This window comes from Lycium barbarum, chromosome 10 (assembly GCF_019175385.1).
Source record: "Lycium barbarum isolate Lr01 chromosome 10, ASM1917538v2, whole genome shotgun sequence".
NCBI lineage: Eukaryota > Viridiplantae > Streptophyta > Magnoliopsida > Solanales > Solanaceae > Lycium > Lycium barbarum.
Window position 1 is genome coordinate 21,631,125 of NC_083346.1, and position 8,683 is coordinate 21,639,807.

Here is an 8,683-nt window from a genome sequence, read left to right on the forward strand (position 1 = left end):
TTTAGGAAAAGAGTGGGCCAAATCGGATCGGGTCGGTGGTGTGGGCTGGACTGGGTTTAAATGGGTAATGGGCTGATTATTTTTAAAATGTTGGGCTGGATGGAAGAAATAGTTTGGCTTCTAAATTTACATAAGAAACCCATTTAAATTAATCATATACTGAGTGTGCTAAAATACCCCCTTAATATAAAGTATGTGTTTACTAACATTTATATGAAAAATAAAATGACGCCGTAATAGTCGGGCGATAATATATTTGAAATTCAACAGTAAGTAAATGCAATTATTAAATTACGCGAAGATAAATGTGATGCGTGTGCATAAGCTGGTAAAATGCCAAAATAGACAAAAAATTGTGAATTAAAATAATAATGATAATAATAATGATAATAATAATAATGATGATAATAATAGTGGTGAATGCAATGGAATAATGAAACGTCGATTTTAATAAAGCTAATAATTATAGTAAAATATAAATATATATATTTTTTTTAATTTGCCAAAAAATATTAGAAGCGCAAATAGGTATTTCGGAGGAGAGGCGGGACAAAATTGGGTGTCAACAACTTGTCCCTCTTTGCCCGGTAATAATGAAAAGAGTTGTCGGGTAAAGACGTTGACTCAATAGCCTATTTTGTCCCGGCTAAAGGAAACTTGAGAAGATTATGACCGAACTCCGGTCTCTGAGTTGCCTACATATCCCGGGCTGCACGAGAATCAGGTCGAGTGAAGTTCTGGGATAACTACGACACCTGAACCCTGATTGGCGCGAATCTTGCAAGATACTATCCCAGTGTTGAATTATGATGACACTGGGTATTATGATAGAACTTGAGAATTCCGAAAATTGAATTGCTGGAATGCAAAAGAATACTTGTGATTAGAGACGAGTGTTCGAGGTAGATCTTTGACCCGTGTCGGGAAGTCTGATTATCCTTTCCGACAAATTACCCCAGTTCGCTGCCGAAGAAAAAAGTTCCACGATTTGATGTGTGATGCCAACTTCAATATTGTTCAAAGCCACCAGCTAAAAACAAATGTTAGCAATAAAGAAATATATGTGTAAATAAGACAGGGTTGGAGAAGTTACATTTGCAACCCCTGTTTCGAAAGTTGAATCCACATTGGAAGGTGGGTGCCTGAACTGAAATATAAAATACCCGCATTCGGAGGTGGGTGCCTGAACTGAAATATAAGATACCCGCATTCGGAGGTGGGCGCCTGAACTGAAATATAAAATACCCGCATTCGGAGGTGGGTGCCTGAACTGAAATATAAGATACCCGCATTCGGAGGTGGGCGCCTGAACTGAAATATAAAATACCCGCATTCGGAGGTGGGGGCCTGAACTGAAATATAAGATACCCGCATTCGGAGGTGGGTGCCTGAACTGAAATATAAAATACCCGCATTCGGAGGTGGGTGCCTGAACTGAAATATATGATACCCGCATTCGGACTGAAATATAAAATACCCGCATTCGGAGGTGGGTTCCTGAACTGAAATATAAAATACCCGCATTCGGAGGTGGGTGCCTGAACTGAAATATAAAATACCCGCATTCGGAGGTGGGCGCCTGAACTGAAATATAAAATACCCGCATTCAGAGGTGGGTGCCTGAATTGAAATTTGAAATACCCGCATTCTAAGGTGGGTGCCTGAATTGAAATTTGAAATACACGCATTCTAAGGTGGGTGCCTGAATTGAAAATTTAGATCCCCATCCGCTTCCACAATACAAAAATGTGAATCCACATCCACTTCCACGTCCGTATTATACGGTACAAAGAATAAATCAACTTCCACATCCGTATTATACGGTACCAAAATAAATCCACATCCACTTCCACATCCGTATTATACGGTGAAAAAATAAATCCACATCCACGTCCGTATTATACGGTGTAAAGAATAAATCCACTTCTACTTCCACGTCCGTATTATACGGCGCAAAATAAATCCACTTCTACTTTTGAAAAAATAAATCCGCATCCACTTTCCATAATTATATGTGTATTTTTATTTTGTAATATAAATCTACTTCCACTTCCATGCTCACATCCACAATGTAAATGTAAATCCACGTCCACTTAAAAAATGGTATTGTAGAAAGGTATCCACATTTATATCCACAACCTATGTCCCGTTGTGACGGAAGTTAAATCTATAATCATCCCCACAATTTAATATATGATGCAAGATTTTGATCTTGTCATCTTAGTAAATATCACATTCTAAAAAAATAACTCGTTATCGATTTGAAATAAATAAGTACATATAAAGTGATGAAAAGGTTGAAGAATTTAACCCGATAATAGGTGACCATGTCCGTATCCACCTTGAAGAAAGATAACTCCATGATTATGTGCCCTTGATCCATCGAGAAATGCCACGAGCTAAAACAACTGTTAGTGATAAGAATATGTAAATAGCTGGGTTTGAAAGAATTATGCTCACAGCCCTTGGTTGAGAAGATAAATTCATGTCCGCTGTTGCGACCAAAATTTCATGAAGAATGGAACAACATCCACCGTTTAGCGCAAGCTAAATTTACATCCACATTGAAGAATATTTGCCTTTTGCAGAAGGTTAACTCTTTGTTCACGTCCATAACTAAAATTTGAAGAAGAGTCAAATATGCGCCACATCTATGTTAATTGAAACCTGTCTCATCAAAGAAAAGTTGTGAGTTTAAAGAAAATTGGTTGACTTGTGCTTGTTGGGGAACTTGGCCCTTGAATTGATTTTTGCTTCGGTCGCGTCCACGTTCTTCGATGTCCCACCAGATATTTTGCTTTGCCCGGGAGTTTCAGTTATAAGTAATAAAAGTGTATTTTTGAGAATAACGAGATTTGGATGACTTCGAAGGGAAATACTTAGTGGCTCTAATAGATAGAATGATTGTGAAGACTCGAATTTGAATTTATCAACATTTTTAGAAAGATATGGGCGGACTTTTATTTAGAATCGTCAAACATTTAAGACCACTTTTGTGCTAACTTCTAAAAATTGTCCCGGTTTCAAGTCCTGGAGGCACTTGGTTCTAAACGATTGGAAAGTGAGAACTTATAATGAAAGTTTTTGGAAGCGATTTGACCGATTTCAAAATTTTGTCCCAGTTTCAAGCTACTAAGACATATGAATTTAAACAGTGGGAAGACCAAAATCTTATATAAAAATCCTTATGTATCTTATAGGAACAAAAATAGTTGGACAAACCGAAAATATTAAAAATTTTAAAATAGAAGGGCCGAACCCGCCTCGGGTTGCCTACGTATCCCAAAGGAATCAGGCCAGACGTAGTTCGTGATCAAAATAAGAACTTTTGAGTTTTTTTTTTGTTTTTAATAAAAAAGGGGGGCCGAACCCGATATGGGTTGCCTACGTATCCAAAAATGGAAATCAGGCCACACGTAGTTCCACCCACAAAACAAAGACATTGAAATATTTTGAAAGGAGTGGCCGAACCCGATGTGGGCTGCCTACGTATCCAACAGGAAGTCAGGCCAAACGTAGTTCGTTACAAAACAAAATGACAAAGTCTTAAATCAAAAAGGCCGTAACAAAACATAGAGGCAACATGACAGAAGGAACTAAATGTTCTAGTTGATGCCTCCGGCCTATTACCAAAAGGAAATTTAAACTTAAATTACTGAAAATTCCCGGCGGACCGGGGCTAAGATAGAAGTCCAATTCTGCAACTCAGGTCCTGGCTCAGTAGCCTATAAAGTCAGTACTTCAGTAAAATCTTTGATTACTACAGCATGATCATCTACATCTTCCACGAACAGGTTCTTGATGCCTTCTATAATATCATCATAGGCAACTTCAACAGTCAGATCTGAAGTTTTGAAGATGGCAGGTTTTGAGAAAGTTTGATCAATGGTAGGGACAGGTTTTGGCAATGGAATCTCCTTTCCTTTATTCTTTCGTGCTTTCTTCACTTCTTCCTCAGTTGGCTCATATCCCAAACCAAATGTAAACTGTTGCGTAGGGAGAACGACTGGCTCAACCCGCCCATTTAATGTCTTCCCTAGCCCAAATCCCGGTTGATACCCATTTTTCAGCATTTCTTTTGCGACCATAATTGCGGCGCATGACCTTTTGACCTCTTGAGTTTGACACACTTCACCCTCTTTAGTGACATTCACAACCTCCCAAGCGTGGTAAGTTGCTCCATCGAACCCTCCTTCTGCCTCGATGAATGGGATGGATTGCTCTCGATAGAAAGACGTGTCCCCTTCCCTATGTATACATATTTGTTGCTGATCCCACTCGAATTTGACAGTTTGGTGCAAAGTAGATGGTACGGCCCCAGCCAGATGGATCCACGGCCTACCTAACAGCATGTTGTATGTCGTGGAAATATCAAGTACTTGAAAATCCATAATGAACTCAACAGGCCCAATCAACACTTTCAACTCTATTTCTCCAATAGGACGCCTTTGAGCCCCATCAAATGCTCGAATATTCACATCACTTGTCTTGAGCTCGCTAACATTATATCTGATCTTCTTCAGACTCGCTAGTGGGCAGATGTTTAGTCCAGAACCTCCATCAATCAACACTCTAGACACAAACATGTTACGACACTTGACAGTTATATGGAGTGCTTTGTTATGACAACGTCCCTCTGGCGGGAGTTCTTCATTATCGAAGTTGATTCGATGACTGTCCAGCACGCGCTCGATTGTCCCAGCTAGCGTCTCACTAGTTGTTTCGCTTGGAACATATGCTTCACTCAAAATCTTCAAGAGTGCATTTCTGTGCACATCCGAGCTCAAAAGCAAAGAGAGAATAGGAATCTGGGCATTGGTCTTTTTCAACTGATCCACCACTGAGTATTCACTGGCCTTAATCTTCCTAAAAAACTCTTCTGCTTCAGCTTTTGACACGACCCTTTTGGGAGGTACATTGGTTTCCTTAGTTTTCCCCAATCTAGCTAGCTCTTCTGGAGTATAGCATCTTCCAGACCTTGTCATTCCTGATGTCTTAATCTCCATCACAGCTTGTTGATAATTCCACGGTACGACTTTGGTATCGAGCACTGGTAACTGATTTGGTGCTTGAACTACTTCCACAGGCATCGACGAAGCTCCTGATATCTCGATAGGTACGCAACCCCTTATCACTACAGCCGGAGAAGCAACGGCTACAAGACCATGATCTTCCACGCTATCCACAGGCACAATGAATTCGGCCGGATCGTCATCATTTTCATCTATTCCAATCATATTTATCGTGGCCCCATCATGGGTCGGGAGCGGATTTTTAACCACATTTGGTGCCGGTTGTTTGACCATGATCTGTTTTGCTTCGATAAGATCTTCAACCTTATGCTTCAACGCGTAACAACGATCAGTGGAATGACCTTTTACCCCCGAATGATATGCACATGTTTTAGTGGGATAAAAAATTCTAGGTAGTGGATCTGGGATTCTACCTTCCACAGGATATACTAAGCCTGAAGCTTGCAGTCTTTCAAAAACAACGCTCAATGGCTCTCCCAATGGTGTAAATTTGCGAAACGGTTTATTTGGGCGAGGTGTGGATGCATTGTTTGGATGATGAGATTGTGATGGTGGAGCTGGGTATGTTGGTGGTCGTGGAGCTCGATATGCTGGTTGTGTGTTGTAAACGGGGTAGGAAATTTGTGGTGATTGAGGTTGGTAAGATGACAAAGCTTGGTTGTATGGATGTGGAGAATATTGGAAATATTGTGAGTGGTGAGCGTTAGACTGATATCGCGGGGGTTGTTGATGGTGGTATGATGTGTTTCCCAAAGCCATTACCGATGCCGCTTCTTTTTCTTTTTTCTTTCCATTTCCGAGAGCACCAATTTGTAGGGACCTACTAGTAGACTGTAAAGCCGCAAGACTTGTTATTCTCCCTGTCTTAATGCCATCTTCAATCATGTCTCCAGCTTTGATCACTTCTGCAAAAGTCTTTCCGCCCATTGTCACCAAACGTTCGTAGTATTCCGGCTCTAGTGCCTGAATGAAGAAAGTAACCATTTATGTCTCCTCCATGGGTGGGTGTACCCTAGATGCTTCTTCCCTCCACCGTATAGCATATTCTCGAAATGATTCGATTGACTTCTTGTTTAACTTTGTAATTGAGATTCTGTCAGGAGCAATCTCGACATGAAACTTGTAATGATCCACAAAAGCATTTGCCAAGTCATCCCAAGTACGCCATTTGGTTGTATCTTGCTTAGAATACCACTCCAAGGCTTTTCCACTCAAACTCTGATTGAATAGCTTGACTCTTATCCCCTCATTCTTTCCCACGCCAATCAACTTTTCACAATAGACCTTCAAATGGAAGAAAGGGTTTCCCGACCCGTCAAACTTCTCAAATTTCAGAATCTTGTAACCTGGTGGCAATTCTACCTCAGGAAATGCACATAACTCTTCATATCTCGCGCTTTGGTTACTACCGAGTCCACGTAAACTCCTCATGGCATCTTCCAAACTTTTGAGCTTTCTATTTATCATTTCATCATTAACTGCCCTTGCCTCATTTTCGACTTCGACATAATGATCAACATCTGTGCGATATTGTCCTTGGATTTGTGTCATGGGTGGAGCTGTGGTATAAGTATACACTGGCGGAACTTGATGCGCATTGGTAACATTATGTGTCGGCGGTATGAACTGAGTTTTTGAAGAGGCGGCTGTAAACAAAATAGGAGCATTTTGAGTAACTAGGTGGGCAATGGGTTCGGAAAGAGCTGGTTGAGAAGTGGTAAAATAGTTTGCTTGGTTAAGTTCATCCAAATTTGGGAATGGAGGTGGCATAGGCAAAGTCTGACGAACCCCGTGAGATGGAGTCATATGTGGCGGAGTTTGAGAAAATGACCGATTTTGAAGTACCATGTGACTTAATTCAGCAACTCGTCGCTCCAGACGAGAAATGATCTCCAAATGTGTTTCTGGTTCATTAGAGGATGTGGGATCACTTGTGATCGGTAAACTAAGAGATGGCTCAGATGGAGTGGTTGCATTGATCAAACTTTGCTCCATTTTAGAACGAGTCTTTTTAGTTAACCAGGTGATTAGTGATGGGTTGGAATCTGATTTCTTGGCTCTGGACCGTGTGAAATATGAATGCTCCGCCAGTTCCCCTTTAGCACAAGTCAACCTTTTTTTGTTTTGAAAATAAGTTTAAAAAGAAAAAATATAAAACAAGAAAAAGAAAAAAAAGAAAATGAGTCAGTATACGGTAAGGACATATTATTGCATATAAACACATTATTGCACATAATACATCGCGTTCTATAATGCAAAGGGGCCTCTTTATGCCAGAGGTAGGCCTAACGAATATTTGAAGGACAAACATGTCTTTTATATATCATTCCATAACTCTTCCTAAAAACTACTTTACAAGAATAATAAAAATTATTACATGCCAATCTCAAAGTTAATCTAAGATATCAAATATTTCAACTCCACTAATTTCCTTTGGTTGTCCTCAACCTCCGGCATTAATTTTGCGTGCTCCACGACAACCTGCAACAAAAGATCAGTTTCCTTGAAATATTTATCTATAGAGTACTAGGTCCACATATTCCACATATTTGTCCTTCAAATAATGCACATAAATAGTAGTGTCACTTAGAGTCATAGACTCATTTGGACATTTGGTAAAGTTGACTAATGAACTTAATACACCAAGGGTATTAAGCTTCCTAGGTTTAAAATGATGCATGTCCTTACAAGGTTTTGGTTTTCGCTCTACCTTAGGTAGACTAAGAGTGGGTTTACTAGACACAAGGTTCCCGAGCGGACTGCTCGAGTGAGAAGGCTACGCGGTCCCCGTTACTCGGGCACCCCGCGCATAAGCCAACTCTCCTAAAATTTGGATTCTACGAAGAAATTTGCGGGTGCGCAAAACACACCTCGCGTGTACGTGTGATAGTGTGAATTTCCAGAAATGGAGGAGATATGAGCGGAATGCCAATTTAAGAAAAGCAGTAATATATATGTTACATAGAAAAAATGCACATAAGGAATGAAATACAAACATTTAAAAGCACATAAAGCAACAATATAGGCAAAATAAAATAAAACAAACAAAATATCCCACAAATTATTTATTAACCTAAGTTTGTTATGGTTAGAGCCTAAAAGTCCCCAGCGGAGTCGCCAAGCTGTCACACCCCATTTTAACAGGGTCGATTTAGGAGTATGACATTTTGGTGATTCCTATTTATTTATTTTTAAGGAGTCGCCACCTAATTAATTTAACGGTGAATTAGGACACCTAGATGGTTAACTAAGGCAAAGTTAAAACTAAACCTCAATTAATAGTCTGCTTAACCAGGATGATTCTAGGTAAGGGCTCTATATTATCCTAAAGGGAAGGGGTTAGGCATCCTTTAGAATCCGTTAACTTACGGTTATCCGACCAAACTTAGGTTAATTAATTGAGAGTAAATATAATGTTTAAATTCACAAATGTCGTTAAAATTTTAAAAGGAAAATTATATTAGTGAAAATAAGATTTATAGAAAATATAATATGAAAGAAAACTTAAAATGCCATTTTTTTAAAATAGGACTTATAAATCGCTAAGACTTTAAATGAAAGTAATAATGATGTCATTTGAAATAATACTTGTAGAAAATATGATGTATTGCATAAAAGAAAATTTTAAAGGCTATTTAAAATAAAACTTG